The sequence below is a fragment of the Dermochelys coriacea genome, chromosome 10, assembly GCF_009764565.3.
Source record: "Dermochelys coriacea isolate rDerCor1 chromosome 10, rDerCor1.pri.v4, whole genome shotgun sequence".
Lineage (NCBI taxonomy): Eukaryota > Metazoa > Chordata > Testudines > Dermochelyidae > Dermochelys > Dermochelys coriacea.
The window spans coordinates 82,391,364-82,408,976 of NC_050077.1; the positions used below are offsets into that span (position 1 = coordinate 82,391,364).

Below are 17,613 nucleotides of genomic sequence, written 5' to 3' on the forward strand. Positions count from 1 at the left end.
AGATATCTACTCATCTATTTTTATGAAAAAAAGGCCAGTTAGAGATCAGAGCCACTTTACGCTAACTTTAAAGACACTAGAGTCCATTAGCTAGCAGTAAGGCAGTTATAAATTATAGCCTAGATACAGTATCAGGGGATTGTTATGACATAATCATGTTGCGAACTTGGGTAACATAAGAGCTACCATACTGGGTCAGAATCATCGGTCCATCTAACCCAATATCCTATCTCCAACAGTTTCAGGGAGAGTGTACAGACAGGGCAATTTTGGAGAGATCCACCCCATCTTCTACTCCCGGCTTCTGGCAGTCAGACATTTAGAGTCACATCCCTAACCACCTGAGCTAATAGCCATTAATGGACCTGTCCTCTATGAACTTATCTAATTCTTTTTCCAATCCAGTTATTCTTTTGGCCATCACAACATCCCATGGCAATGAGTTCCACAGGTTAGTTGTGTGTTGTGTGAAAAACTTTCATCTTGTATTAAACCTTCTGCTTTAATTTCATTGGGTGACCCCTGTTTTTTGCCTTGTATGAAAGGTTAAATAACACTTTTCTAGTCACTTTTTTCCATACCATTCATGATTTTATAGACCTCTAGCATATCCCCTGGTTTAGTCATCCCTTTTTTCTAAGTTGAACAGCCCTAACCCTTTTAGTCTCTTCTCATATGTAAGCCATTCCAAACCCTTGATAATCTCTGTTGCTCTTCTCAAACCTTTTCCAGTTCCACCATACCCTTTTTGAGACGGGGCAACCAGAAATGGACACAGTATTCACAGTGTGGGGACACCAAGGATTTATATTCTTTCCTGGGTATCTGGCTGGTGAATCTTGCCCATATGCTCTGAGTTTAGCTGATCGCCATATTTGGGGTCGAGAAGGAATTTTCCTCCAGGGCAGATTGGAAGAGGTTTTTCGCCTTCCTCTGTAGCATGGGGCACGGGTCACTTGCTGGAGGATTCTCTGCTCCTTGAAGTCTTTAAACCACGATTTGAGGACTTCAATAGCTCAGACATAGGTGAGAGGTTTTTCGCAGGAGTGGGTGGGTGAGATTCTGTGGCCTGTGTTGTTCAGGAGGTTGGACTAGATGATCATAATGGTCCCTTCTGACCTTAATATTTATCAATCTGTGAATCTATATAGGGGCGTTATGATATTTTCTGATAAGTCCCATTTTGAATAGAGACGTAAGCTCCTAAAGGCCAGATTTTCAAAGATATTTAGGTCCCTAAAGGGGTAGACAGGCACTTCGAAAACTGCATGTAGCACCTAAGTAGTTTAGGCACTTTAACGCCCATTGATTTCAATGGGAGTTAAGCACCTTTGAAAATCCCACTAGATGCTTACTTTGCATTTTTAGGCCTCTTAGTACTTTTAAAGGGGCTAATCTTTTAAAGTCTGGCCCATAGGAGCCTAAGTCTCAGTGAAACTCAATGGGACTTGGGAGTGTTTAAGTCTTTTTTGAAAATAGCATTTAGGTGTTTTTGAAAAAGTTGACTCACCTTTACGAGGATGCAACGATTCCATTATATGGCTATGGCATGGTTTGTTGATCCTACCTACGCAGATGGGGCCCAGAGTATAACAGGGTATGCTTCGGGCACATACAGAACAATCACTACTATGATCTCAGTTAAGTGTGCAAATTTGGCCCTTAATTTTGGTTGTCTTGCTCTAGCAAATGTAGATGTGACTTGATGAGATTCCTGTAAAGCATGCTCGTTCCCTTAGCCATGTTTATGATGGATGGAGACTTCCTTTTATTTGGCTGTAGTTTGCAGACAATACTACCTGTGTGGCTCATGAAATGGAAGCTTTTATTACAGCAACATGAACTTAAGCCTTGAAATGAAAAGAGACCATTACTGGAACATTTCTCCAAATACATGTTGTCATCATTATCTCCTTGCATTGACTAATTAGGAACAGCGCCCATATACATTTGTAATAGCACAATAAGTGTTAAGTACTTTACAGTTTCCTTGGTTGGAATGTTTAAGAGTAAATGTTATGTGGTGTACGCTCAACAAGTGACAGCTCTTCGAAGCTGTTATAAATCTAGGACTGTGTGTGCTCTATGCTCAGTGTTTTCAAAAGTGCCTAAGAACCAAATGGGAATTTGAATCCTGACTCACTGAGGCCTGGGCTTCACTGCTAAGGTGCGTTTTCCGCCTCTGGGATAAATAACACATGGACACTATCCTGAGATAAAAACACAGCGAACACTGGGCACTTTAGTTTTTTTGTGAGATAAATAGTCTTATACCTCCTCTGGAGTTGACTTTGGCAAATTTACCTCACGAGAAAACTCAAGTGCCTGATCTGCTCTGTGTTTGTATCTCAGGCATGCTCGTGCATGTTACTTACTTACAAGGTATAAAAACACACTTTTGTTTTTAAAGCAGTGAGAACATGGCCTGTTAAGCAGTACGTAATCTAATCCTAGAGAGTGTCTGTAATTTGAAAAAGGCTTCTGGAAACCTGTTTTGATTCTCAGTCTTGGCCTTTTGGGGTATGTCTACACAGCAAAGAAAAACCTGTAGCTGGCCCATGCCGGATGATGGGCGGCAGGGTTGTTTCACTGATGTGTAGCAATCTGGTCTCAGGATGGAGCCTGAGCTCTGGGAGCCTCCCACCTTGCATAGTTCTAGAGCCCAGGCCCAAGCCTGGAAGTCTACACGGCACTGAAACAGCCCCATGATCCCGAGTCGGCCGACACGGGCCAGCCATGGGTTTTCTTTGCTGTGTAGACATCCCCTATGTCCCTAGAAAACTAGTGGCTGGGAGTGCTGTGGCCGTAGCATTTGCCCATTAAGTGGGGAATGTGCAGACATGCCAAACCCACAAAAAAAAAAACGCAGAAATTGGGCTTGTTTTTGGCTTAATTGGCTTGTGAGTTGCTTGTTGGCTTGTAGCTTGTTGCTTGTTTGGCTTGTTGCTTCTTTTTTTTTGATTGGCTCCCGGCAAGCAGGGGCAAGGGCAGGAGAGAGTCAGGGGTGCAGAGCGGGCCCACCCCAATCCCAGACTGCAGGCCGGGGGGATCTAGTCACATAGAGTGTTGGGGTTCTTAGGGATTGGCTTGTTTTGGCCTTGTTTTGAAATGGGATTAGCTTGATTTTTGGTTTATTGTGAAAGTCGGGTACTTATTTACCACGTGAAAGTTGGCAACAGTGGGAGTGTGGCCTACTGAGAAACTGCACTGACTGGCTCCCAGAGGAGTCTGGTCTGGGTTTTCTCTAATCAGGAAGACTGATTCTCCTCAGGGTCCTGAAACAGGACTTATAAAGTAAGGAATACTGGGGGTGACTTCAGCAAAGGATGTGAAGAACATCTCCTCCTCCTCCTGCTCCTCCAGGGATGGAATGGGGGAACATGGAAGGAAGTACTCCACTTCCTAGAAATGGCACATCCTTTTTTTTTTTTAAAGTGGCCTGTTTGTTGCCTGATCAGAAACTAGTACAGACCTTTCTCTTTTTATATGGTAAATTTTTCATTGCCTTAATGGATGATCAATATTCTAAATGTCAAACACAGACAACACTGACCTTTCTGATGGAAAACTACTCTGTGCAATCAACATTTTAACTCTGTGCTGGAGAGGAGAAATGGATATAACCCCACGTGAATCTTTCTGCTGACAACACTCTCAAGCAAGCCAGTTAGAAAGGTTCCTCAATTTCCTTGGGAATACCTGGCATCAACAGAAACGCAGAGTTGTGTATCTGTCCGGTACCTGTCAGCAAGCTCTTAGATTAGATGCATTAATAATTTATATGATATATAGATTCTTAAAGTGCTTTTTGGGGAAGTACAACTGTGTGTGGGCTTGGCTGAATCCCAGAAGCCGGAAGACTTTCTTTAGAAAGTGTTTTTGGAGTAGCTTCAAAACTGGCCAGTGGTGACTGAGTTTAGTGAGATGTCTCGGCCCCCAGCCCTTGCTCCTTCTTCCACATAACCCTCAGGGTTTAGAACACCCTCTGCCATTTTTTGTATAACTCTGTTTTCTATTTGGCATCAGCTAATTAACGTAAGGCCACAGTAAATATTGCCCTTTCCTTTGGCAAGCTATGCAGTATCTATCAATATGTTGCTAGAAACTAAGAGAACTTATTGTCTGAACAGCCGGAAACTAATATATTAAAAATTGATTTTATGTGGGTAGCATGTGGCTTTGACCAATGACCCTTAAATAAAGGTGAATCGATAGGCAGTGAGAGAAATAGAAAATATTGGCAACCGGGCAGTATATCTAGTGCATTTATACACAATGGGGCTTGGAGGATGTCTACTGGGCGCACCCGGGGGTTTTTATATAGGTTCCCTTTGCTAGGGTCTTCCTGAGGGAAAGGGTTTCTTCTGTGTTCAGAGAGGGGTCCTTGTTATTGGACTCTGTTTTGCATGTCTTGAATTTTAGGCTTGGTGAGTAATGATTAGAGCTGATTGAATTTACTTTTTCTTTTCTTTCTAGGACAGAACTTTGATTTTTCTGATTGGAAAATAAAAAAACTAAAAATTTAATTTTTGAACAGAAATTCTGAAACAAATTTTTCTATTTTGACTTAAAGTGCTGTCAATTGGGGCATTTTTTGGAATTTGCTTTCCTCCCTTTTTCCCCCCTCCCCCTTCCTCTGCAAATAGCAACATAAGAATGCCCACACTGGGTCAGTAGGCAGTCTTCCATCAGTGGCCGGTGTAAGATGCTTCAGAGGGAATGAACAGAGCAGGGCAATTATCAAGTGATCCATCCCCTGTCATCCACTCCCAGCTTCTGGCAGTCAGAGATTTAGGGACACCCAGATCATGAGGTTGCATCCCTCACCATCTTGGCTAATAGCCATTGATGGACCTATCCTCCCGGAACTTATCTAATTCTTTGTTGAACCTAGTTGTACTTTTGGCCTTCATAGTATCCCCTGGCAATGAGTTCCACAGGTTGACTGTGCATTGTGTGAAGTAGTACTTCCTTATGTTTGTTTTAAACCTGCTGCCTGTTAATTTCATTGGCTGACCCGTTGTTCTTGTGTTATGTAAAGGGGTAAATAACACCTCTCTAGTCACTTTTTCCACACTATTTGTGATTTTATAGACCTCTATCATATCCCCCCTTAGTAGTTTATTTTCTAAGCTGAACAGTTCCAGTCTTTTTAATCTCTTCTCATCTGGAAGCTGTTTCATCCCCCGAATAACTTTATTGTCCTTCTCTGTACCTTTTCTAATTCTAATATATCTCTTTTGAGATGAGGTGACCAGAACTGGATGCTGTATTCAATGTGTGGGGGGCATACCAGGAATTTCTATAGTGGCACTGTGATATTTACCGTCTTATTGTCTATCCCTTTCCTAATGGTTCCTAACATTCTGTTAGCTTTTTTTGAGTGCTGCTGCAGATATTTTCAGAGAACTATCCACAATGACTCCCAAGATCTTTCTTGACAGGTAACAGCTAATTTATACCCCCTCATGTGGTATATGTAGTTGGGATTATTTATTCCAATGTGCATTATGTTGCATTTATCAACATTGAATTTCATCTGAATTTTCATTTTATTGCCCAGTCACCCAGTTTTATGAGATCCCTTTGTAACTCTTCAGTCAGTTTTCGACTTAACTATCTTGAATAATTTTGTATAGTCTGCAAATTTTGCCACTTCTCTGTTTACCCCTTTTTCCAGATCATTTATTAATATGTTGAACATATCTGTCCCAGTACAGATCCTTGAGGGACCCTGCTATTTACCTCTCTCCACTCTGAGAACAGACCATTATTCCTATCCTTTGTTTCCTGTCTCTTAACCAGTCACTGATCCATAAGAGGACCTCCTCTCTTATCCCATGACTCTTTACTTTGCTTAAGAGCCTGTGGTGAGGGACCTTTTCAAAGGCTTTCTGAGGCCTGGTCTACACTGGGGGTGGGGGGGCGCAGAATTGATCTAAGTTACAAACTTCAGCTACGTGAATAATGTAGCTGAAGTCGACGTACTTAGACCTGCACACTGTGGTGTCTTCACTGCAGTGAGTCGACTGCTGATGCTCCCCCGTCGACTCCACCTGTACCTCTCGCGCCAGTGGAGTACAGGAGTCGATGGGAGAGCACTCGGCGGTCGGTCGCTGCCCACCAATCCGGCGGGTAGTATAAACATATCCTGAAAGTCCAAATACACTATCTCGTCTGGATCATCCTTGTCCACATGACCCCCTCAATGAATTCTAATAGATTGATGAGGTATGATTTCCCTTTACAAAAGCCATGTTGACTCTTCCCCATGTGGACTCTTCTGTGTTCATCTATGTGTCTGATAGTATTCTTCTTTTCTATAGTTTCAACCAGTTTGCCTGGTACTGAAGTTAGATTTACCGGCCTGTAATTGCCAGGATCACCTCTGGAGCCTTTTTTAAAATCAGTGTTACATTAGCTGTCCTCTAATCATCAGATACAGAGGCTGATGTAAGTAATAGGTAACATACCACAGTTAGTAGTTCTACAGTTTCATATCTGAGTTCATTCAGAACTCTTGAGTGAATACCATCTTGTCCTGGTGACTTATTACTGTTTAATTTATCAGTTTGTTCCAAAACCTCCTCTATTGACACCTCAATCTGGGGCCGAGGCCTCAGATTTGTCACCTAAAAAGAATGGCTCAGGTGAGAGAATCTCCCTCCTAGCCTTTGCAGTGAAGACTGATGTAAAGAATTCATTTAGCTTCTCCGCAATAGCTTTATCTCCCTTGGGTGTTCCTTCAGCACCTCGATTGTCCAGTAGCCCCACTGATTATTTCTGCTATTCCTTTTTATGTCTTTTGCTAGTTGCTCTTCAGAGTCTTTTTTGGCCTGCCTAATTATACTCGACTTGTTAGAGTTTATGCTCCTTTCTGTTTTTCTCAGGCATATTTGACTTCCTCTTTTAAAGTATGTCTTTTTGTCTCTAACTACGTCTTTCAGTTTGGTTGTTTACTGTCCATATTGACATTTTTGGAGTTGTTTTGCTGTGGGTTTTTCTTTTAAATTTTATTTGGAGTATACATATAGTTTGAGCCTCTATAATGATGTTTTAAAAAAAGTTTCCATGCAGTTTGCAGGCATTTCACCCTTATTACTGTTCCTTTTAATTTCTGTTTAGCTAGCTTTCTTGTTTTTTGTGGGAAAGAAAGAGCGAGAGAAGTATTTAATTGGGAAGTATTTCTTAATAATTTATAAATACTTCTTAATTAATTAAGAAAACAAGAGGGGAGAAAAAATGCCCAACCAGAAATCTTTATTTCAAAAAAATCCCAAAGGGCACCACATTTTAAGATGAAATGAAAATGCCATTTGAATCAGAACAAAAATGTACCTTTTGCTCTAGAAATAAAGCCCTGCAGAAAACTCAACATGTTCTAGAAAAAAAATCAGACCCTTTTTATGCATAAATTATCCACTGGAAGAGTTTGGCTTTTCCAAGCATCTCTAAAGTCTTATTTAGGATTTTGAAGCAACAAACTGGAGACAGTCAGGATAAAAGAACATGGTTTCATCAAGTACTCATTCTCTGTGACACAGTAACTAGTGTGACGAGGCAAGGCCAGATGGCTATGGAAAAGTAGTGGGAGACAGATATATTAGCTCCAGGCTAAACAAATCCCTGGTACCAGGATAAGTGAAATGGCAGCGCTCCAGGTCAATTAAGATACCTGGGGCCAATTAAGAACTTTCCAGAAGGCAGGGAGAAGGCTAGGTTGATTGGGACACCTAAAGCCAATCAGGGGCTGGCTGAAACTAGTTAAAAGCCTCCCAGTCAGTCAGGTGGGGGTGCAGTCAGGAGCTGTGGGAGGAAGTTGTGCTGTTGGAGAGGCTGAGTAGTACACACCATATCAGGCACAAGGAAGGAGGCCCTTAGGTAAGGGTGAAATGGAGCTCGAGGAAGCGAGGGCTGCTGTGGGGGAAATAGCCCAGGGAATTGTACATGTCATGTTTCTAAAAGGTCAGCTACCATAGCTGATACTATTAGGGTCCCTGGGCTGGAGCCCGGAGTAGAGGGTGGGCCCGGGCTCCCCCGCCCCACCTTTGCCCCCTGATTAATCACTGAGACTGGGAGACAACAGAGACTGTGCAAAGAAGGATAACTTCTCCTCACCTCCCTCGCTGGCTTATGATGAAAATGGCTCAGTAGACTGTGACCCTTCTCTCTAGAGAAAGAAGGTTTACGTGGAAGGTCACAGTGAGCCTCTGAGGCTAGCAAAATCTGCCAAGAAACGCGGGACCCATGGAGGCAAGGACAGAGCTTTGTCCCACTAGCTAACCCTGCTGTTTGGAAATGCCATGAACCCTTCTGTGTTTCATCAGAGTGTTGGTTTGACTGGGCCAACAATAACTTTTTTTTTCTTTCAAAATGAGACAAATTTGAGGAATAACGAATTCTCTATGTGCACTGGAAGAATTAGAAGATTGCCACCAAAAAAACCTCTCTTATCAAGGTAAATGACTGTTTCATACAGGCTGAGCAACGAAGATGAGGAAGAGACTTTTACAGTACATTCTCTAAGAGCTTGTCTGATGGAAGCAGATTAAAAGGGCCTGTATATTGTGATTTAAAAGGATTACTGTACACTCTTCTGTGGTGATTGCATGTTCTAATGCTGGGTGGATTTTTGCAAGTGCTCTCCTTAACGACTGTTGCCAAGGCTCCCGACTATTCAAAAGAGCCAATTATAATAAATAAAAATTGAGACACAGTGGTGCACCCTGCTGTTCCTGTTTGGGAAAAGCTGGAGCTGCCATAGACTGGAACATCTGAAAAGCCATCAAATGTGACTGCACGGCAGTTATCCGGAGATGATATAGGAGATGATGTCTCCTAGGATTTTCTGTATTCTGCCTTCTGCTGTACTGTGACATACAGCTTTAATCTCTGTCCTACTATCCCCCTCTTTTCCGATGGTTGGCTATATTGTAGCCTCTCTTTGAGTTTTGTGTGACCTTTCATTATCTCTGTACAGCTCAGCCCAAATTTACTTTCTTCTCTAAGGGACTGGAGGCAAAAAGACAGAAAATAGAGCATTTATATTGTCTTCGTTGCCTCCAGAAGTAGACCTAGGCTTCAGCATGTCCTTTTAAAATAGGAATAGTGATTTATTCTCTTGCAAGAAGAGAATGCCAGCCAGGGCTATCAAACTTCAGTTCAAGCACATGATCCAGGAGAACACAGGACTCCTACTGAGAGAGCAACACAGAATGTGGCCACTTACTCCCTTTTTTTTCAGCACAGATGCCTCCCTCAAACAATTTACTTTCTAGACTCACTGACCTGCTCACTTACTCATCCTAGCCTCCCCATGCAGCCATCACTGGACAGTCGTTGAAGGACGCCATAACAGCTTCTACATACTGAGCAGAAGACATTGTTCATGCCTCTTTCTCATATTTGGTTGAACAACAGTACAAATAGTGAGAGAAACATATGTTCTTTGTGCATGAAGTGAGTGGAGAGAGAACCTTAACCTCTAGCTCATGGCCATTCTCACGTGGATCAGTCCTACAATGTGCTGAACACCTCTTGCATTTCCCAAAGCCAGTGAGAGTCGAGGGCGCTCAGCACCTTGCAGGGTCTCATCCTAGCACAGTATCCCAAGTTCTCCTTAAAAAGAGAATCTCGCTGCTCTTCAGAAGCATTCTGAGGCCTTCAGAATGGTTACACTGTGATGTAGTTAGCTGACAATTCTTTTAAACTTCCACTGCAAGGCATTTTGTTTTAAAAAACCAACAGCCTAGAATTGTATAGCATTAACATGGCACACAATGAATGGCTTAAAAGCTGGCTAACTGACAGGTGTCAAAAAGTAATTGTAAACATGGAATCATCAAGCAGGTGTTTCTAATGGGGTTCCTCAGGGATCTGTTCTTGGCCCTATGCTATTTAACACTTTTATTAATGACCTGGAAGTAAACATAAAATGATCACTGATAAAGTTTCCAGATGACCCCAAAATTGAGGAGTGGTAGATAACGAAGAGGACAGGTCATGTGACAGAGTGATCAGGATCGCTTGGTAAACTGGGTGCAAGAAAACAATATGCATTTTAATGTGGCTCAATGTAAGTGTATACATCTAGGAACAAAGAAAGTAGGCTGTACTCCAGGATGGGGGGGACTGTATCCTGGGAAGCAGTGATTTTGAAAAAGATATGGGAGTTATGGTGGATAATCAGCTGAATATGAGTTCCCAATGTGATGCTGTGGCTAAAAGGGCTAATGCAATCCTTGGATGTATAAATAGGGGATTTCTGGTAGGAGTAGAGAGTTTATTTTACCCTGTTTTGGTACTGGTGTGACCACTGCTGGGATGTGTCCAGTTCTGGTGTCCACAATTCAAGAAAGATGTTGATAAATTGGAGTGGCTTCAGAGAAGAGCCATGAAAATGATTAAATGATTAGAAAACTTGCCATTTAATGATGGACTCCAGGAGCTCAGTCTGTTTAGTTTAACAGAGAGAAAGGTAAGGGGTAACTTAATTATTGTTTGTGAGTGCCTGCATGGGGAACAAATATTTGATTGTGAGCTCTTCAGTCTAGCTGATGAAAGGTATAACATGATCCAATGGCTGAAGTTGAAGGTAGGCAAATTTAGGCAGGAAGTAAGGTGTAAATTTTTAACAGTAAGAGGAGCTAACCATTGGTATAATTTTTCAAGAGTCATGGTGGATTCTCCATCACTGACCATTTTAAAATCAAGACGAGGATGTTCTTCTAAAAGATCAGCTACAGGAATTATGTTGGGCAAGTTCTCTGGCCTGTGTTACATAGGAGGTCAGACTAGAATTGATGATCAGTGGTCCCTTCTGGCCTTAGAACCTATTAATTTATGCTACTGCCCTAACCTGGCAATAGAGTGCATGGGAAATCATTTGATAGTGAAACTGCACTCAAACACAGGGCTCTTCTTCCCATCCCCAATTCATTTCTGCTCTTATGAGTTGGGGCACTAGTAGAACAAGTTAATGATCCTTTACCACACAGGTCATGTCAGCCACAGCATCCTGGCCTGAAATTGCAAAAACCAAACTCCCTGCTCTGGATCTTTCCCCTAATATGATCTTTTTGTGGTTCAGTACAGGAAAGACCCAATATACTTCCTGGAGACAATTTATTATTCCTCTACTTTTCTCTTTCTGCCAAAGAAATATTTGCATATAATGCTCACCTTACATGGGTTGCGTTTTGTAGTGTATGACTGGTTTAATATTTAGAAGCCTGTTGATTGCGACTAGCTTAGCCTTGTTATTAAATCTCAAACCACTTTTATCTAAATCTCAAATTTAAAATTATTAATATAATTGTAAATCTTGGTAAGAAAAATCAATTACTCTGCTATTCACTGGGCAATGCAAAACTCTGGTGCTGGAAAGCAAAGTATTTTAAGGAAACATCTTATGTCTTACAGAAGCTCTGCTTGTGTAATACTTGCTTAGTCTTATGAAAGTCCTAAAGAACTTAATAAGGATTTAAACCAATAATATTTTATAGAAATTACTCTAAAAATCTAAGTCCTTCAGACAGGGACTGTCTCTTTATGTCTGTACAGTGCCAAGCACAATGGGATCCTGGTCTGTGATAGAGGTCCCTTTGTGTTACTACAACACAAATAAAAGCTTTCTATTATCACTCTGCTGCAGAATTTTGAACATATGTTAATTCTGTTGTACAAGATTTTTTCCCAAGCATGATACTTTTAATGGCTCAGTTAACATTCTTATTAGAATAAGTGATAAATTTTACTTTGAAGTCTTTGGTATGTGCAAAAAGTTAAACTATTCTACATGAAATCTCAGTTAAAAGTAGAACTGGCTAGGGGGAAAAAATTAAACTTTTGTCCGTCAAAAATGCAGTTTTGTTAAAACAGACATGGGATGGTCTAGATAATACTTAGTCCCGCAGGGGATTGGACTAGATGACCAGTTGAGATCCCTTCCAGTTCTACAATTCTATGATTCTAAAATGTTTTATGGAAATGTGTGTTTCAATGAAATTCTCATCGGGAACCTGGGTCTCTCAGATCCCAGGTAAGTGCCCCAACCACCAGGCTACACAGTCAATCTCCCTCTCCGTGCCCAATGAATATTTAATTACACAAACTCTCCAATAGGAGAGAGGGAGATGCGATGCTATAGCCCACTGGTTAATGAATTGATGTGGGATATCCAAGTTCAAGTCCCAATTTTTCATTAAATGCGACTGTTTTCCAGACAGCTTGAGTTAAAAGGTGATATTACTGTTCCATAAGAGTGTGTATATAGTGAAATACTCACTTCATTTCCTTGCTAAAAGGTGCACTTTGGCAAATTTCCAGTAGGTAGGTAAATACTACAGCTGCCATTACCACTAATCTCCATGTAATACGTTTCACAGTGTTTCAGTATAAATTCTTGCAGAGAAAATACAATTTTTCTCATAAATTGGAGAACGTGCAGAAAAGCAAGCGTTGGAGGTAACAAAACACGAGCATTTTACTTGAATCACCCATTGAGCTGATCTCTGAAAATTCATCCCCAAACCTGTAGTTTTTCTGTGAACTTCAGCACTGATCTTTCCCTTTTCTCCTGTAATATGTCTGACAGAACACTTTAATTAGAACTGGGCACCAAAGTGCATCTTTAGAACACTCTCTGAAACTCCTGGCTGGCTGGATCCAGAGCTTAATGTCTCTATATCAAAATGTGGAGTTCAACAATGTACTGTGTTTCCAGTAAGCTAGAACTGGCCTTGTCATGGCATTTTGTGTTTTCCAATAGATCTACTGCACTCCCATTCGGTTTTCTAAATATCGCTGAGACAGTGTGGAGCCATTGACCTGAGAAAATAGACTTTAGCTGGGGATTTGAATGAGTGTTGGTCAATTACGTACATCTTGATTAACAGTAGGTTCCAAAGGTTGTGTGTGAGAGAATGTTTCTTTCTGTCATGGTAGATTAGGCTGAGTGCTGGGCCAGACTGCTTGCTCCAGTTTGAGCACTGTTATGCGGGCACTGAACCGAGGGGGTGAGCAAACCAAGGCTAGGAAATAAACCAAGATCTTATTTGAGTCTAGCTTTTGAGATAACTGATCTAGTAAGTGCAAAAAGAGGAAAGGGGTCAAATACTCCATGACCACATGGATGGCAAAAAAAACGTTTGCTTGGAATTTATTAAGGCCTCTGGTCCTCTTTTATAGTGTAACATGACACCCCAGGATAAGCCCTCAGAGCAAAGATTAAAACTATGGCTCTTGGATCTAAAACTATAAGCATCTACTGCAAAGCTAACTCTGTTTTCCCAAAGCTAGTAACAGACTCATAAACCACAAAGCCAGCCACTAGAGAAGAACAGAGCTACACTGTGATCTGGGCTAAATACATCCAAAGGTGGGGAAGGGGAAGACCTACCTGGAAATATGCACCTTCTCAGGAGTTTCTCCATTTTGCATGGCAAGGAGCTGGGAGAAGGTGGATGCAGAGCATCTATGGACAGGATTAGCAAGTGAAACATGGATGGTCCATCCAGTGGATCTTGGGTGTCAAAGCCACAGAAGGCTTTGCTACTTCTCAGAGCAGCAGTCACATAATGTGATGCAACTTCTGCAATAACACTTGACTGTTTTGAGAGGGCAGTTGGATTCACATGTTGGCAGCATAGAAGGAGGAGTGCTGTAGGGAAAGTGATGCTCTCCTTGCATACATCCTATACAAATCTACTTCCCTAATGATTCCTGCAACTTTTTCTCCATCTGTTGCAATCTGCATTTGGGGGGTGGGCGGGAAGGGGAAGGGAAGAGGAAGCAGATGCACATAGACCCAAATAATTATGCAGGACACCGCTTAAATATACAATACAGATGTCTATAGACTATCAGAACTACCTAGCATTTCCATTGTTCTCTTGTTACTGTTGATCTGACTGACAAGGTGACTGAGGTAATATCTTTTACTGGACCAACTTCTGTTGGTGAGAGAGACAAGCTTTCGAGCCACACAGAGCTCTTCTGCAGTTCTGCCACGGTTACAGCTATATTTCATTCAACTGTTGATGTGATTATAATTTCCATCTTCCAGTTTGGTATATTTTTAAGCACATTTCCCCACAAGTATTCAAACAAGCAAATGTTGACATTGTTAGGAGCATTGCAAGTGTCTGAGTATGGAGGACACTGTCTGATCAAGCCTGGTTCATGATGTTCAATCTTGATACCGAGTGTCGTGATTTGGAATATTGTTTATTTAGTCCCTAATTTCAAAGGGTCTGTGCTTTATGGTATTCTCAATGTTTATTGATGCTTTGTTTGGCCGTTTATGGATAGGGGTCTTTTAATGGATTTTAGTTTCAACTTTCATGAATAATTCAGAAGTTGAATGAACCTTGAAAATGATGTTGTGTTAGTCTGATCTGTAGAAGAGGGATGGAAGTGACGTCAATAAATCAACACAATTTTTTTTTAATATCTTAAACCTTTTGAGAGTGAGGTGGGTAAAAATAAAATACCATATAGTGTCTGTGGATGGAACTCCAGAACCAAATGAACTGTGATGTATCTGAGGCTGGGCTCTAGAGAACTATTCCCAGAGTACCGCAGGCCTTGTAAATATAGTATATTACGGGCTCTGGAGAACAGCCTTCAGAATCTCCAGGAGTTCCCAGGTGCTGTGTAAAGTGGAGACTCAATGATGCTTAAATGCAATAGTTGGTTTTATGCCATTTTCTTATCTGAATTTGCTATGAAATAGAAATGTTGGTCACAATGACAGACTTTCTGCTGGGGCATCTCTGTATTAAAAGAAAAAAACACTTATGATGATTTGATGACCAGGTTGAGTGATAGACAGCAGTTAAACAGAAGAGACTTGCTTGGTTTTCCTACATATTTAACTACAATCCAATCTTGTGCTTCTAAGAGTCCCCTCAGTGCCCAGTGACTTTACGTTGCACGCTCTTGGCACCTTGGTGCACTAACCCTGCTGGTTTTGACAAGCTGTGAGAGCAGTTTCTTTTCTCTTCTTTTCTATTTTTTTCTCTTATTGAAACAAATGATTCATGGCCACCCCTCTTTCAGGTTAACTGGAATGTTTTTTCTTCACTGCTGGAGGATGGCATTGATTTGTTTAGCGGTTCGGGAATGTATTCTGACATCATGCTAAAATCACAAGTTAGCCTTACAGATAGATGGAAGGTTGTTCTTTAGATGCAGAATTCCAGTTGGAATCTTTGCTGCAAGTGGAGTAACTTAGTGGTTCCCTCGGGCAAAGTCCACATGGGCCTGTGTTATGCTGAGGCAGCGTTCTGGGTAGTATTGTGCCTGATTCATCACTGCATTATGCTGGTGCAACTCCCTTTGCTACCACTGTGCTGAACTGAGCCCATCTCTTTCTGTTCTGTTGAGAGCCAGCTGGCTCCCGAGGAGGCACCAGCATTATACCCAAAATAAGAACCACACCAGCATTTTCCTTGTCTGACACAAGGAGCTGCTGTGAAAGCAACTGGAAACAGTGAGGTAAGACCAGAAACGTCCTTTAATTATTATTCCTGACCATGAATACGAGACTGAACTGTCTTTACTGAGGCAAAGCATGTGTATCTGGTCTGCGTAAAGGATGCAGGAACAGACCCTGAAAGAAAAGTGCAAAAGCAACTTGAATATAGATTCAAAAGAGAAATGGTTGTCAATTTGCATAATTGTATGAATACCCATTATCTCTTCATGCGAAACATGGAATGGGTTTTCCAGAAATAACCATGGCTTTGGATTCCTCACTGATGCTAAGTTATCCTGTAGCAGTGACTATGAGTAATGCTTTCTACCAGCTCTGGTTGGCTAGGAGACTCCATCGCATCCTCAAGGATGATGACCTCTCCTTTGCTATCCATACTTTCGTTAACCTGCTAGCAGTCCTAGAGCACTGCAGTAAACCCAGATGTGAAGTCATCAGCCCTGAGGAAACTCCAGCTAGTGCATCTCCTCAGCAAGAGGGGCTACTGTGAGTACACCAAACCTGTCCCCTTGCTCTATGCCCGCTTCCCACTGAATACGGAGTAAAGTTCACGATCTCCACGGTGCTCCATGGCTTGGATCCAGGGTACCCTGGAACAGTGCCGGAAGTTCCAAGATGAGGACAACGTCTGAGAACGGAGCTGTGGACTGCAAGGGTCAAGCACGTCAGTGCAGGAGGCAGCTTTCCTCAGGAGTCTGTCTGTCAGGCTGTGAAACAAACTTCAGCAGGCTCTAAGAACCACCACAAACCTCTCCGTCTTCTGCTCCAGGTGTAAGGTGCGTTTCTGACCTTGTGTGGAACACCACCCACACCTGGCAAAGCAGGCATAAACTAAAAAACATGTTCCTCCTTTGGAGAGAAAAAGGCTGTATGCTGCCACAATTTAAATGAATAGTAGTAGCAGCAGCAAAGGGGAAACCGAAGTATATATTGAACTATGGCTACATCCTGGGACATCCCTGATTTACCTTCACCTCTTGCATCCTTCCCCTGAATGTCACCAACAGAGCTGTGAGGGAATCGGAATCTCTGTCCCATGGGAATCTTCAGTCTTTCCATTCTGAAGCCAGAAACTGTAGAAAGAAAAATTTGCACAAAAAGTATCTGTAATGGGTGTGGGAGGGCTGGAAGGCCAGTCGGCCTAGTGGTTGGGGTTCCTGGCTTCCTGACCCTGCTTCTGTGGTCGTGGTGCCTCAGTCTTTAAGGCAGGGAGGATAGGGGGACCCGGGCCCTCCCACTTCACTGGGTCCCTACCCAGGGCCCTGCGTAAGTAACCCGTCAGTAGGGGATCTCCCGGTGAGGACTCTGCTGCCCTCGCCTACTTCCTACCATTGCCCCTTTAGTATGGGGCATGGCCCCTATAGTCCAAGTTCCTGTGGTGGATTGTCTCTTAATAGTGCCCCCCCATGGACCTTGGGTGGCATCCCAAGCTCTGAGCCAGGCTCCCTCCTTTTTACCCTCTCCAAGCCTGGCATTGGCTGGAGCTGTAATGGGGTGGGGCTAGCTGGGCCCAAAGGCTCTCCTTAACCCCTTCTATGCTGGTGGGTGGTTCCTCTGCTTCATCCCACTATCGAAAATTTCAACATTTTAGATGGTAATGATCCTGTTTGACATTTCAAAGAGACATTTTTCATTTTGAATTGTCAGACTTACACAAAACAATTTTTTTGTTTAGATTCTCCTCATCAAATTATTGAAACTGACATTTTCCCCACAGAAAATATTGTTTGACAAAACCACATTTTCTGGTGGGAAAACTATTTGTCATTTTGACCAGCTCTGCTCAGCAATCATCGTCTCTCTGGGTATGTGAACTGGACTGCGTCAAGCACCCAAGCTGGGAACTTTCAACTAAACATTGGACTGAGTGGGGAAACTTCTGAGCATTGAAATATGGGGGGGAAGGGAGAAAGAGAGGGTTGTTTGGTTATTGTGTTCATTAACTTTCATCTGCATTTCTTCTTCCTGGTTTCGGCCCAAGTGGAAGTGTCCAGAGTTACTGTTTAGATTACTTCTAAGCAAGATGAAACTCGGACAAACAGAATAATTAAAAATTACTGCAAAGTAAGATGTCCAATGTATAAATACTACTGCTATGCCAGTAAGATGGCTTAGCG

General features: G+C 42.1%; 1 protein-coding gene across 2 annotated transcripts in view; it reads left to right on the forward strand.

Annotated features, from left to right (window-relative positions):
* The window catches only part of CORO2B (coronin 2B), a 142,513-nt gene that overhangs the window by 43,252 nt on the left and 81,648 nt on the right, over positions 1 to 17,613 (forward strand). The gene's annotated exons all lie outside the window — the stretch shown is intronic.